The sequence below is a fragment of the Hyperolius riggenbachi genome, chromosome 9 (genome assembly GCF_040937935.1).
Source record: "Hyperolius riggenbachi isolate aHypRig1 chromosome 9, aHypRig1.pri, whole genome shotgun sequence".
Classification (NCBI taxonomy): Eukaryota; Metazoa; Chordata; class Amphibia; order Anura; family Hyperoliidae; genus Hyperolius; species Hyperolius riggenbachi.
This window is the reverse complement of record NC_090654.1, coordinates 22,701,207-22,717,094: the sequence shown is the minus strand read 5'-3', so window position 1 is coordinate 22,717,094 and position 15,888 is coordinate 22,701,207. Positions and strand designations below refer to the sequence as shown.

The 15,888-nt window shown below is 46.0% G+C and overlaps 1 protein-coding gene across 1 annotated transcript in view; it reads right to left on the bottom strand.

The window, feature by feature from the left end:
* Positions 1-218: 218 nt before the first annotated feature.
* MGAT3 (beta-1,4-mannosyl-glycoprotein 4-beta-N-acetylglucosaminyltransferase) overlaps positions 219-15,888 on the bottom strand; it is a 93,040-nt gene continuing 77,370 nt past the window's right edge. The window contains exon 3 of the mRNA XM_068251419.1: positions 219-231. The gene's annotated coding sequence lies outside the window, so the exon portion shown is untranslated. The remainder of the gene's footprint in view (positions 232-15,888) is intronic.

The following is a 15,888-nucleotide window of genomic DNA, read 5'->3' as shown; positions in this document are numbered from 1 at the left end:
TGTAAAGATATCAATCGTTTCAGTTAATTGCACCTCAGACGTCACTTCCGCAAATTTGTCAATTCATATTTCTTGGATCGTTCGTGTGTGTATACAGGTCAATCGGCTGAGATCGTTAAGCTTCATTCCAATTTTCATCTAAAGGTGTGTATGTACCTTTACGGAGTCTTGCCCAAGGACTTCTTACTGAACGGGTACTGGCTTACTGAACCGGAATGTCAGGAATGCACCCTACAGTAAAAAAAAATAAGGCGGAGGCAACACAAGTAGTATTAGCACACAAACTTATCTCATCAAGCTAGATGCCACTTCATGCGCACATTAAGATGTGAGCGATAGGGAGATATACAGTAGGATGAGGAGAAGAGTCACAGTTACACAGAGGTGCCAGTTGCTGGCCGAAATCCTGGTGAAAATCACAGCATTCTGTACAGGGAATGGAACGTAGGGACGCTAACAGCTGAAAAATTCCCTTTTATCTCCCTAAAACCTCCCCAACCCCCCCCCCCCCCCCGGCCTTTTTTTGGCATCAAAACTAATTTGGTTTAGTCTGAGCTATGGTTGCCCTCGTAGCACACAAGCAGTAAACACACTTTAATAGGCCATGAGAATTGACTGTATGGATTGCTGTATGTGTAGCACTACTAAGGAGTCCTCAATACTGGAGTGGGAACCGCCCGGTGAGTAGATTGATGGGGTGCACTTATATTAAGATGAACGCAAAAACAAAGTTAGAAAACCGCTACAAACATACTTGGAGTCTGATTCCAGCTAGATGAATTCTATACTAGCTTCTGATTCCAGCTAGATGAATTCTATACTAGCTTCTGATTCCAGCTAGATGAATTCTATACTAGCTTTTTTAAACGGATAAGATATTTCACTGCGGTATCGGAATCCCCCCCACCCCTATAGTTTTACAGCCCTACTCCAAATCCAAATAAGCTTTATTGGCAGGACCAAGTACATTTAGCATTGCCAAAGCAAAACAAAGCATACATTCTATCCAGTTGTGTGTTAAAACAAATAGTATGGCCCCTCTCAGTATTTCATGGCTGTTAAGCCTTAAAGGGATACTGTAGGGGTGTCGGGGGAAAATGAGTTGAACTTACCCGGGGCTTTTAACGGTCCCCCGCAGACATCCTGTGTTGGCGCAGCCACTCACCGATGCTCCGGCCCCGCCTCCGATTCACTTCTGGAATTTCAGACTTTAAAGTCTGAAAACCACTGCGCCTGCGTTGCCGTGTCCTCGATCCCGCTGATGTCATCAAGAGCGCACAGCGCAGGCCCAGTATGGTCTGTGTCTGCGCAGTACACTCCTGGTGACATCAGCGGGAGCGAGGACACGGGCGTGCAGGCGCAGTGGTTTTCTGAAATTCCAGAAGTGAACTGGAGGCGGGGCCGGAGCATCGGTGAGTGGCTGCGCCAACACAGGATGTCTGCGGGGGACCATTAGAAGCCCCGGGTAAGTTCAGCTCATTTTCCCCCGACACCCCTACAGTATCCCTTTAAAGAAAACCTGTAACATAAAAAAACCCCTCTGGGAATACCTTCCTTGGAGGGGGAAGTCTCTGGATCCTAACGAGGCTTTCCCTGTCCTCCAGTGTCTTGGCAATTCAGCGCTGTGTGTCATCCCCCCCCCCCCGAACAGTGGAGAGGTAAATATTTACCTACCGCGATACTGAGCAGGCGCAGTAACGGCTCTCCGTCCGGGCTGAGGCGGAAGTAGATGAGCCCGATCGTATCTGCTCTACTGCGCAGGTGCGAGTCCCTGTGAGTTTGGTTCCTCCGCAGCGCCTTGATAAATCGCTTTGGTCACCACGGTTCATATGCAGAAGCCGAGGCTTTCACCGGCGAGCTAATTTTGTAAAAAAAAATTACACGCGACACTTGAGTGAGATTTCTTGTTGTCGCTGTGAAACTCGTGGCGGGTTTAGTTGGCGCTGCGTCTTCGCAGGTACCTGCTAAGTGAAAGCTGTGACAGAAGCTACAAAGCATCTGAGGAGGTGATATGTGAGGATGAGCGGGAATGCTTCCAGTGGTAACCAGTTTCCCTGACTGAAAAATGATATTATTCCCTTTCCTAATGCTTTGTCCCCGGACTAGCAGCCGCACACCCCGAGTGAGCCAGGGAGCAGAAGCCGGGTGCCCGAGAGAGCCAGGGAGCAGCAGCCGGGTGCCCGAGAGAGCCAGGGAGCAGCAGCCGGGTGCCCGAGAGAGCTGAGCAGCAGCCGGGCACCCGAGTGAGCTGAGCAGCAGCCGGGCACCCGAGTGAGCTGAGCAGTAGCCAGGCACCCGAGTGAGCTGAGCAGTAGCCGGGCACCCGAGTGAGCTGAGCAGTAGCCGGGCACCCGAGTGAGCTGAGCAGTAGCCGGGCACCCGAGTGAGTTGAGCAGCAGCCGGGCACCCGAGTAAGCTGAGCAGTAGCCGGGCACCCGAGTGAGCTGAGCAGCAGCCAGGCACCCGAGTGAGCTGAGCAGTAGCCGGGCACCCGAGTGAGCTGAGCAGTAGCCAGGCACCCGAGTGAGCTGAGCAGCAGCCGGGCACCTGAGTGAGCTGAGCAGCAGCCAGGCACCCGAGTGAGCTGAGCAGTAGCCGGGCACCCGAGTGAGTTGAGCAGCAGCCAGGCACCCGAGTAAGCTGAGCAGCAACCGAGCACCCGAGCAGCAGCCGGGCACCCAAGTGAGCCGAGCAGCAGCCTGGCGGTGTAGTCATGAGGAAGTGGTCTATCCCCTGAACCTGCCTACTATAGTCTGCCGAGATAAGGGAAGGTCAATGAGATGCAAATTATTCAGGGAGGGGTCACACTTATGTCTTTGGAAAGCGCAGACAAATCCCCGCAATCGTTTGGCCGCACGATATGCGCTGTGTGTGTGTTTTAAAGTTGTGAGGTGAGGAAAAAAAATAATGTAACATTACGAACTTAGGGGCTTCTTCCAGCCCCTAAAATTCACTCGAGTCCCTCGCCGCCGCTCCGGTCTTCTCCCGGGTCCCAATGGCAGCCTCTGAAGGATCATCGACCCATTAGGTCAGTGTCTTTTGCGCATGCGTGCCCACGTCATTGAGAGCGCACTGCACAGGTGCATTCCTACGTGGGACGGGCTCACACCCGCAGAGGGCGGAGAAGATTTGCCCGGGTTGCCAATTCATCAGAAGCTGCCAAGCAGGACCCAAGGGAAGACCGGAGTTGAGGCGAGGGACAAAAATGACTTCTAGGGGCTGGAGGAAGCCCCTAGAAGGAACCAAAAATCTGACAAATACATTTGGGGAGGACACCAGCCAGGGATCCGTTGACCGTCAAGATATCTAATGCAGTTACCGCCACGCAGCCAATCAAGCCCTTGCAACCGAGATTTTGCAAATCAATTCCTTTGACCAATTTCAGCTGGACAATCGATTGAAATATCAATCGGGTGGCCATATTGTTGTACTGATTCTCCTTTGATGCAATAAAATTATCAAATCGCAAGGTCAATCAGCCACAAAAAAAAATAAAAATAAAAAATGGAAAAATATAAGCCCCCTGGAGGTGTAACGTTGGGAAGAGGCCTAACGTGTCTGCTTTATATTAGAGCTGCTTACTTCCTTCCTCGGTGACACCCTGGATTTACATTATGAAATATTTCAGCCCCTGGGGGTCACTTGGACATTTAAAGCGGACCTGAACTCAGAACTTTCTCTCTGCTCTAAAAGACACGCAACAGCATAGTAATCTTTAAAGAAAAACGTTTGCTACAATTGATATAAATCCTGCAATACATCTGCAGTGAGTCTACTTCCTGCTTTCATGGAAGCAGACATAGGATTAACATCCTGTGTTTACATATTAGTTGCTCTGCAGAGGTCTGCCAAATTTCTGTGATGACACAGCTGAGAGATCAAATTACACTTGTGATTACTTACAGATGAGAGGGAATTCAACAGGCTCTTTCCTCTAAAAGCACAGAGGGTGCATTTCTCTTTGTTTTCTGTGTGTCTTGCGCAAGAGTTCAGGTCCACTTTAAATTCTTCCCACCAAACAGCAGGAAAAAAAAAATCTGGCAAAATTCCTCACCTAATATAATCCAAACACATTTCAGTAGCTTTAATTATTTCAGGTATTCGGTTAATGAAAGCCAGTGAAGACGACACCCTCTTGCCCCCGACGCTAGCGCATAATGATGAGCCCAGTAATGATCAGATCGCTAGGGAAGCTGATTTCCGTAGCGGCGAGATATGTGCGGCGACACTCGTGCTGAGAGTTCAGCTTTTAGAACGGTAACAGCTGAACAGTAATTGCTTGGCGTAAACGCAGCTCGTTTCACACTGTTCTGTATTAGCTAACATCCACAGCCCTCCTCTCTGCCAGAACATCTGTAAAAGAAAAGCAGCGCGCCGATCGGTTCTGAGGTTATGTACACACACTTTACAGCTACACAAAAATGTGATAGGAAAGGGAAGTGAAATCACGACAAATGTTCTCCTGCCTCCAAGATCATTTCTGGGGTTTTACACTTCTGACTGCACTAGAAGGGTGGTAAAGAGGAAACGGGAAAATTAGGTGCCGGAGTTTGCATGCCAGTAGTGGCTAAATGGAAATTTGGGTGCCAGAGGCTGTACGCTATACAAACCGCAGATAAAAAAAAAAAGTCAACGTGGAAGGGTGTGTGGGGCGGTTAGGCGTTGATTAGGGTTTGGTTAGGGATCGGGGGGTTCAGTTCGGTATCAGTTAAGGGAGGGTCACTTAGGATTAGGTATCAGTGCAAGAAAGGGAGTGTCGGTTATGGATTGGTGGTGGTGGTGTGTGGGTGGGTGGGGGTCTTGTGTGGGTTGGTGGGGGTGGTGTGTGGGTGGGTGAATGGGTGGTGGTTCTGTGTGGGTGGGTGTGTGCGCGTGCGTTTGAATTAGGATCAGGCGCCGGGAGAAAAAAAAAAGGCGCACAAATGCAAAACGATTGCGTATTTGATTTTAGGTGTGAATGAGGCCTAAAGGCGTTTTAGTTCAAAACAACTTTCTCCTGCCATGGACGTTTATGTGTGTTTTTGTTCCCCCAAATTCCTGGGCCACGGACGTCTACAAGGTGGCAATTCATGATACGCTGATGCCGAATTATGCAAATGTTACTGCAAATCTATGCAGCTTGGAAAGGGATCAATGAAGATTTGATTAGTCCATTTACATTTTAGATTTTCATAATAATGATCATCATTCTGTATAACAATTAGCATCATCCTCAATCATTTCAAAATGTATTTGCATTTCAATGACCGGATAAAAATAGTGGATGTGGAGGATGGGTGTAGGGTGGTTAGATATGGGTGAGGGTTTGGTTAGGGAGCGGTGGGTGGGGGTCCGTCCGGGATCAGTTGTTTAGGAATCAGTGCTCTGACTACCGTGGACTTTGGTACACTGTGTGACTTGGGCGAAACATAACAATAATTCAAAACACAGCTGGCACAGGCGTATAGATTTTACTTTTTTATTAACTAGCTGGCAGTCTACAGATGCCCATCTCCAGTACAATATTTTATTCACATGCGATCATGCGATAAAATTAGCGAGATTGTAAGTAATCAGAAGGTTCTAAAATCGATTATCCCCACAAACCGGTTTATTAGAGAATGGTCTCTCCTCAGATATAATCGTAAAATCCAACATTTAAACTGACAAAATTCTGTGTTCTAATTGACCACAGAATCGTTTCACATCGATTTTTTTCGCTACATACCGTTTGATAAGATTTGTACAATTGAATTGTACAGAAAATCAAAGGATCGCATGTAAGGAGAATATTGTACAGTTAATGGGCACCATCCGAGGTGAAAATAAACGGATGATGGATTTATGGCTATAATTACTTATCAGTGAGGGTTAAGGTGGCCACTAACGATCCAATCTTTTTCATCCAATCTTACCAAATCTATGTAGTAGAAGAGTAAACTGAGTGAATATATTGAAGGTTTACTATAGGCAGTCTCTTATATTACATAGAAATGGTAAGATTGGATGAAAAAGATTGTATCGTTAGTGGCCACCTTTATGCTATAATCCGACCCAATCCAAACCCGATCCCGACTTGGACAGAAATTGTCACTTACATACCTGATGTTTAACTCTTTCAGGCAGAAAAGGAAAAAAAAAAGGAACACAGCCTAGTTATTAGTGTGCTAGGCACTGTACATACACAGGTCTATCTCATCATGTCACATGTCACCTCGGTTGTCCTTTAAGGGTTAATTTGATTGACCATAAAGTGATTAAAGCAGGAATGTAGAATTGACAGAACCTCGATCTGTCACAGCAGAAAATTTCCACCAAATATTTGATGGGTTTTTGAGGCTTTCTTGACTCCAGTTCGATTCTATTTATAAAATCGGACAAGCACACGCATAACCTGACTATCGCAACTAAATCAATTTGTGTAAATCTAGCTTATGAACAATGAGATGACTCCAGTTACAGCAAATTGTACTCAACAATGCTTCTTAATCGTTAAGTAATGCCCATTTCTGTCCCCTCTCTCTAAGGACAACGCTGGAATGAGAAGCTGAATAGCATATCAAAGCAACAAAAAAATATCAAGCACTTGTGGCTGCACTATTCGATTTGTCCAATGTCATCGGGAATGTCCCCAATTCCCTCTACAACTCAAACAATGCAGTGAATGTTTGAACCAGAATGGTCAGAATTATACATTTGCTACGATAATATTCCCTTTTCCCCCTTATGTGTGCAAACCAAAGCATCCCTTTTCCAGGGGATATTATACATATGTACACACGGGCCCTTATCCCGTTAGCTTTCTATCCTGAGTTTTCTGCCAGGAGATATTTTCACCTTATCTTTCAGCACTTGATAGAAGAAAAAACAAAGTTCTGTAAAAGTAATACTTTTAATGGCTAACTGATAGAGTTAAATGACGCAAGCTTTCAGGGATCTAGTCCCCTTCTTCAGGCATATTTCCAGATGTTAGCTGTATGGAAAGCCGAAACCTGGTCGGGAGAGGAGACCAGGGGAAACCTGGTTGGGAGAGGAGATCAGACAATCTCCGAGTGTATAAATGATGGTTTTACGATATAAGGTGCACTTTACCAGTTGGATTTGTGCAAATGCCTTACAGGCTGATTTATAAAACAGGTTCCAGTATGCATGGACCCTCAATGTAAATTCATGTTCAAACTGCTTTTATTGTGAAGTTTTATTAAGGTGTACTCCCCCTATGGAATATTACAAAGAGCCGGATTGTGGTTTTATATACCCCGGTGGTGGCCACATATCCCTTTTGTCAAGCACTATAGCACAGTGCTCATGTCTTCTCCATCTACAAGTATTGTATCCAGTGGTTTACTTCAGCTAACATTTGCAAATGCAAATATGCCTGATGAAGGGCACTACAGCCTCGAAAGCTTGCATCATTTAAAGAGGAATTGCAGTCGAAATAACGTAATAAAAAAAGTGCTGAATTTTAACAGTCATTTATCACATAGCGACCTCTTGCTGCTGGCAGGTGATGTCAGTGGAAGGAGATGCTGTTTTTGTGGCAGTTGTTACCAGCTGTTATTTCCCACAATGCAACAAGGCTCCCACAGTGTGATGTCAGAACCTAGGTGCTGACATCACACTGTGGGAGGGGTTTCACTACAATATTAGTCATACAGAGCCCCCCTCATCTATTTGAAAAAAAAAAAAAAAAAAAAGAAGAAAGATTTCTCGTGGGAAAGAAGGTATCAGCTAACGATTGGAATGAAATTCAATTCTTGGTTACAGTTCCCATAAGTTAGCCATTAAACGGTATTACTTTTACAAAACTTTGTTTTTCCTACCTATATAATTTGTTTGGCACAAACGTTTTTGTTACTCGCACTTAATTTAAAGAGTGATAAAAAGTTATCTCAAACATTGTAATTTGCTTGCTTGGTGGGAGCTTTAGATGCATTTTATTGTTAAGGTTTGAAAAGCTCTACTTGGAGAAAAGTCAGGAGAGAAGTTAATAGGACAAGGCTTGATCTCTCTATTCCATTTCTACTGACTTTGTACCTAAAAGAACAGCTGCAAATATTGTATTTAGAAAGTGCAGAGTTGTGTTCATGTTATAGCTTTAACTTGTTTTTCAGCCCTCGGTTTCAGGATGCTTTTTGATGGTTTTTGATAGGTCTGGGTGTGATGGTTGTTATGTCATCGAAGGCTTGAGACGGTCATCGATAGGCTAATGGCTTCAAATCATACACCGTTTGGAGTTGGGCCAATTCCAAGCTGGATGCCATTTCCATTAAATAGGCCTGCACACCGGAATGGTAAGTATCCTATTGGAAATTTCTACCGCTGAGGTTGTAACCAAACACACAGAGGTTGACTCGTGAAGGTTATCTGAAGGTGGTGAACAGGAGTGATCTAGAAAACCTGGACCACAGATTTAAAGGGCAACTTACGTGAGAGAGATATGGGGGCTGCCATATTTATTTCCTTTCAAGCAATACCAGTTGCCTGGCAGCCCTGCTGATCCTCTACCTTTAATACCATTAGCCACAGACCCTGAACAAGCATGCAGCAGATCAGGTGTTACTGACATTGTCAGATCTGACAACATTAGCTGCATGCTTGTTTCTGGTGATATTCAGACACTGCTGCAGCCAAATAGATCAGCAGGACAGCCAGACAACTGGTATTGCTTAAAAGAAAGTAAATATGGCAGCCTCCATATTCTTTTCACTTCAGTTACTGTAACGAGAGGTATATGGAGGATGCCATATTTATTTCCTTTTAGGCTACTTGCACACTAAGACGTTGCGTTAGGTGCCACGTTAAGGTCGCATAACGTGCACCTAACGCAACGCCTGGTGCTCTTCGTTGTGGACGTCAGAGTGAGCCGCGTTGTGCAGCTCACTCTGGCGTCCGTGATGCGTACTCTTGTGCGCATGCGGCATCACATGGTCCCGCCAGTCAATCACCGCACAGAGCGGTGCTCCAGGAAGTAAACACTGCACGTCGCAACGTGCAATAAATATTAGCCATGTGCCTGGCCGCTCTCCCCTCCTCCCCAACATGACTGCGCATGTGCAGACAGTCTAACGCGGCTTAAGCCGCTCTGACGCCGTAGCATGCTGCACTTTCATAAGAACGTGCAGCGTTACATGTAACGCTGTGTGAACAGCCCACTTGTGTTACATTGCTGTGCGTTGGGGGAGCGTTACAGGCTGCACTAACGTGCGCCTGTAACGTCCCTGTGTGTAAGCAGCCTTAAGCAACACCAGTTGCCTGGCAGCCCTGATGATCTTCTGCCTCTAAACATAGCCCCTGAACAAGCATGCAGCAGATCAGGTGTTTCTGACATTATTGTCAGATCTGACAAGATTAGCGGCATGCTCGTTTCTGGTGCAATTAAGACAAATAGATTAGCAGGACTGCCAGGCAACTGGGATTGCCTAAAACAAACAAATTTTTTTTTAATATGGCTGCTTTCATATTCTTCTTCAGTTGTACTTTAAGAAAGTGTTTTGCGACTAATAGAATGCTTTTAAGAAACCCAATCCAGATTTGATGGATCGCTCACGTTCTCCAGCTTGGAAGAATCTTCCTCCATCAGCCCCGGTAAGAATAACACTGCCATAAAAGTCTATTCAGTTTCTCTTCGACACAAACTATGCAACTTAAAGTGGACCTGAACTCTTGCACAGGACAGAAGGAAAACAGAAAAATGCACCCTGTATGTATGTATGTAGATAATTTAGGCTGTCTAATTCCCCCTCATTTGTGTCTAATCACTAGTTGTAATTTGATCCTCCCGTGTGTCACATGACTGCCTATGGCAGATAAGCAGATAAGCCCATTTGAAAGCACAGGCTGTAAACAATATGTCTGCTGCCATGAATCAGGAAGTAGAAACTGTGCAGATCTATTTTAAGATTTGTATCAGCTGTGACAAAGAAAGGTTTTCTGTTTAAAAGGTTATAATGCTGCTGTGTATCTTTTAGAGCAGAGAGGAAGTTCTGAGTTCAGGTCCACTTTAAAAGGACAACTGAAGTGAGAGGTATATGGAGGCTGCCATATTTATTTCCTTTTAAACAATGCAGATTGCCCGGTTGTCCTGCTGATCCTCTGCCTCTAATACCTTTAGCCGCAGACCCTGAACAAGCATGCAGCAAATCAGGTGTTTCTGACACTATTGTCAGAACGGACGAGGTTAGCTGCATGCTTGATTCTGGTGTGTGATTCAGACACTACTTCAGCCAAAGGTAGCAAGGCTGCCAGGCAACTGGTATTGTTTAAAAGGAGACAAATATGGCAGCCTCCATATCCCTCTCACTTCAGTTCTCCTTTAACTTGTGCTGAAAGTACGTTTAGCATTTGCATATAAAGTGGCATAAAAAAATAAAACACAGAGGGTCCGAAAGACAAAGTGCAACATCCCTTCTTTACGTCCGTTTTCCCGTAGTCCCCATCCCCCCCCCGTGGTGAGGATACCTCAGCGCCGGCATTGATGGAGTTAAATGCAGCACATCTGAATGGATTTAGGCTCTGGAGAGACAGGAATGTAGAGTTCCCAAACTCTGCACGCTTCTGGCAGCGCTCGGCGTGGCTTGGATACCAGTCAGGAGGGACCACCCACATTCTGCCTCTAGGAGTTCCGTGAACTTTATGAGCGTCGCTGCGCCAGGGTTCACACACAGTGCAGACAGATCCGCGGCTCGGTGGAAAGTGGCCGTGTCACGGAATAGCGTTATTATATATGGAGTGTCGCGGCATAGGACGGGCTCCTTCTCAGCCGCTCAGGGCTCTTTCACACCAGAGCTGGCGTTGGAGAACTCTCAACACATACGTTTTAATGTGTTTGTTTTCCATGCTTTTTTTGTGTGTTACGTTGCCGCAATGAGTTTTTAAAGCGTTTTCAATCCGTTACAGCACACAGGAAAAGGCAGGTGATGTAAGGGCCCGTTCACACTGCACGCTTTTCCAGCTGCGTTTTGGAAACGCGTGCAGGAGGCCGACACGCATGACATCAGACAGTGCATAGAGTGCAATGTCTGATGTTCACACTGCATGCGTTCCGGACCTGTGCGGTCCGGGAACGCAGATTTTGACAAAACGCGTGGCTGTCCCATTCACTTTTCAGTGATGGGATCAGCCACGCAACGCACACAAACGCGGATGGCCATGCGTTCGTACGCGTTGCGGTCCGCACGCATGGCCATCCGCATTTGTGATCTGAACGGGCCCTTATTGTTTTTTAACTTTCAACTGTAATGCTGGGAATACACAGTATGTTTGTACCGCTCGATCGAGCCATTAGATGGTTCAATAATTTCCGACAGGTTGGATCACCCGCCGGATTGATTTGGCGCTCGATACCGCGGGCGGGACGAGTGGGAATCGATCCAGCCACATAATCGGAAACGTACCGTACATAAGGCTCTGTTCACATCTAAAATCGAAATCGCAGATGCCAGCGATTTTCCATTTTTTTTTAGAGTCCCCCCCCCCCTTCCCGGCCCTCCACTGTGTGCTACGATTTTGTGCAAAGGGCTTTTGCAGAGCGATTCTGTTTTGTTACTTTCTGACGTCAGTCAGGAAGTGAACTCTTTGACCCGGAAAAGAATACTATGTGGCAATCGCCACATACATCAATTTTGTGAGCGTTTAGCGCTCTTTCTATACCTTCCATTAGAGCAAAATCGCACCAAAAATGGTACAGACACCGCTTTGCTGAACGCACAGCGCATGAACCGCGCTGATATGAACCTTCTCATAGACATTCATTGCACAAGCGTTTATGGACGATTTAGAAAATCGCCTGCGCTGGAAAAAATCCCCGAAAACGCCCCAGATGTGAACAAGCCCTTACTGTGTGCGTTGAAACGTTTTAAAAACGCATGTTCTTCTTGGAGCTTGGGTTTTACATTGATTTTCATTGTAACGCATAACGCAAGCGTTGGGCGATTAAAAGCTCCAGGGAGCGTCAAACGCAACGCACAAAACGCAGCGTTAGATGTGAAAGGTAAAAATGAAAGACTATGGACTTTCACTTTACCTTGGAAAACGCAAACTATTAAATTTGCGTCAAAAACATCCCAAACCAGCTCAGATGTGAAAAAGCCCTTACCGCTCCGCTGGGAACTACTAAAGAACAGTTCCCCCGGGGGTGCCGGAGTATCCGGATACCGCGAAGGCACCGCCCCGGAGGTCTGCTGCCGAGTCCACTGCCGATCAGGAGCGGATGCGTGGCATTCTGGCGAACGCATCCGCCGTCTGGGGAAATGCAGATCGGGCACTGTGGAAACACAACGCACAAACCTGGACACCGTTAATGTGACACTGAAGCGGAAAAAAAAATTGATATAATGAATTATATGTGTAGTACAGATCATTAATAGACCATAAGTAGCAAAGAAAAAAAGTCTCATTTTTATTTTCGGTTATATAGCTTTATTCATAATATTGCATCATTCTGCCATATTTGCAGTTTAGAAACCACACTCTGTATTTTAAACTATGAAACAGCAGAGCTAATGACCCTTTAAACTTTCCTGCAATAAAAGCTTATCGCAAGCCGACTCTCACTGTTTCTTTGATGTATAAGTGCATCAAAAACAGGACTGTATTTGGAGCAGGGGGTGGAAAAGCTCAGATAATCTCTTTTGCATAGATAACAAGTGACGTTTCTTAAAGGGATACTGTAGTGGGGTCGGGGGAAAATGAGTTGAAGTTACCCGGGGCTTCTAATGGTCCCCCGCAGACATCCTGTGCCCGTGCAGCCACTCCCCAATGCTCCGGCCCCGCCTCTGGTTCACTTCTGGAATTTCAGACTTTAAAGTCTGAAAACCACTGCGCCTGCGTTACCGTGTCCTCGCTGATGTCACCAGGAGCGTACTGCGCAGGGCCAGTATGGTCTGTGCCTGCGCCGTAAGCTCCTGGTGACATCAGGGGGAGTGAGGACACAGCAACGCAAGCGCAGTGGTTTTCAGACTTTAAAGTCTGAAATTCCAGAAGTGAACTGGAGGCGGGGCCGGAGCATCGGTGAGTGGCTGCGCCAACACAGGATGTCTGCGGGGGACCATTACAAGCCACGGGTAAGTTCAACTCATTTTCCCCTGACCCCCCTACAGTATCCCTTTAACTCTTTCTGTACTGGAAATAATATGAGACTCATATCTGTGCTACCAATGTTCTGTTACTTACGGTGGGAATACGCGTTACGTTTTTGGGTTTTTTTTTTTTTCAGCTCAAATCTCTTATCTTCCGCTCGTTTTTCTTATATTTTTTCCATTCACTTCTATGAGAAATCGAGCGGAAAATTGGACATGTAGGAATGTTATCATCGAAGGAATCTATCGGAACGATTCCTCGCAAAAAACGTAACGTGTATTCCCAGCATTAGCTGTACCACACATACGATTCATTATATCATGAATTTATTTTCATTTCAGATTCCCTTTGAAATGCATGGGTGACCAGGCCTGTAAGAAAGCCAGGTTCTGTTTTCCATGTTTGCCATCCTCTGGAAAACTGTTCTGCAGCAGACCTCGCATGACGCACGAACTGCTGCTGGTAGTACTGCACGGCCAACTCAATTAGCGCACCTTGTGGCGCATGAGTAGCGTGAGTGTTGCTTTGATAACGAGCGATAAGCAACTTTTTGCAACACGTCACCATAGCAACCCCTGCACTGCCCGTGTACCTCAGTCGTGCTAATGGCGGTTCGTGCATTAGGCCCCTACCAAGACGTTAACAGCACTCAATCCTGCTAAAATACAGTTCAAAATGATCCAGTGAAGACTTAAAGGGAACCCTATGTAAGAGGGGCATGGAGGCTGACAGATTTGCTTTTAAACAATGCACATTGCCCGGCTGTCCTTCTGATCCTCTGCTTCTGACACCTTTTATACGTAGACCCTGAACAAGCATGCAGATCAGGTGTTTCTGACAAGATTCGCTGCATGCTTGTTTCAGGTGTACGATTCAGACCCTACTGACCAGACAGATCCAAAGGGCTGCCAGGCAACTGGAATGGTTTAAAACGGAAATCAATATGACAGCCTCCATAGGTCTCACACACCTCAAGTTCCTTTTAAAGGACAACTGAAGAGAGCAAAATGGAGGCTTCCATATTCATTTCCTTTTCAGCAATACCAGCAGCCTGGCAGCCCTGCTGATCCTCTGCCTCTAATACTTTTAGCCATAGTCCCTGAACAAGCATGCAGCAGATCAGGTGCTCTGACTGAAGTCTGACTGGATAAGCTGCATGCTTGTGTCTAGTGTTATTCAGATACTACTGCAGCCAAATAGACCAGCAGGGCTGCCAGGCAACTGGTATTGTTTAACAGGAAATAAATATGGCAGCCTCCATATTCTTCTACTTCAGTTGACCATTAAGTTCTCCCTCCGGGGTCCAAGGGAGGCTGTGCTGAATACAGCCAGGAGCTAGCATCGTTTAAGTATCCCCCAAATTCTCCATTCCTGCAGTCATAGGTCAACCACACACACAGAAGATGCACATATAGGACTAAAGATCAATCTGATATAAACAACAGCATCAATTAATTGTGATCATTATTCCAATCCAATGCCTTACGACTCTTTCGCCATCGTTTTAAGGCCTCTTGCACACTACATGCAATTCCGATTTTTTTATACGTCCGATTTTGGATTCCGATTAAAAATCTTAGCAGCATGCAGTACGTTTTTTTTTTTTTTTAATCGGAATCCAAAATCGGACCAGATGAATCTGAATCGCATGTAGTGTGCAAGAGGCCTTAAAATGTATCTCATCGAACCACTGCATGAAAATCTGTGCCCGGCTCGCTGTAAATTGATCACGTTACACAGCAGAGTATCAAGATGCCTTCCCAGGTCCATGTCTTTAAAGATTAATGCAATGTAAGCAGAGACAAGCCAACCAGTTTGTAAGCACAGCGATTCAGCTCTGATCTCTCCGATTGGCCTGATGTGGACTTCTGCCAATCTCCACAGTGTTTTCTTAGGTTGACGTGAGCTGCCCATCACCCTGGCGTGCCCTCATATCTTCCCGTTTGCCCTTTTTTTATGGTCCGTGTAAGAGAGATCAGGTCACCGGACGATGCCTGCTTGAACGTTTCTGGGGACATAACTGGGTTGAAGAGGACTGGGAGAATTGTTCAAAAAGTAGTCTCAGAAACTGCTGTTACTGGTGGAAAAGAACTTTGAAGTTGCCTAGAACAGTGCTGGGGGTGAGTCTAGCACCAAATGTTTCGGCTGGAGGGGGCCAAGCATTAATGTGCTGGCTTCAGGGGTGGAGCAAAGTGCAAACAAAAGGTGGGCCTGCCAGGGAATCCCGACACACACACAAAAAAAAAAAAAAAAAAAAAAAAAAATAGTCTGGGCAAGCGAGCATGGCCCATGGACCACATTCGTTCGCCAGTTGTACAGCCCTGACCTAGAACATGAAGCAGGTTGATTTGGCATTTTGGTTTGGGCTGCAGTGGTTTTCTAGGATGTAGCCAGTGCCAATGGCTATTTAAAGTGTAAACCTCAGGTCAAAAAAACACATACTTTCCTAAGAAGAGGGAAGGCACTGGATCCTGTAGAGGCTTCCCAGCAAAGACTACAAGCAGCAGCACACGCAGAGGAGGTAATCTAGCCCACTATGGGCTTAAATCAATAGGTTATTTTTGTCCCCTGGATTAGGGGTACTTTAACAAGGGAAAGAACAGGGGGAGGTTGGGCTTACATGTTTGGGTGGGAAAGCTATGGATGGGCATTTGGAAGGAGTTTAGGGGTCAGTAGGAAGTTAATAAGGAAAGGGGGAGCTAGGCAAACAACAGGGGTGTATTGCCAACATGCCAATAAAGGACGGGATTCCGCTAGAAGAGTCAGGGATACTGAACCTGACACTCTTCACCAGTGCCAGATCCACATCTACAATCCAAAACAACCAAC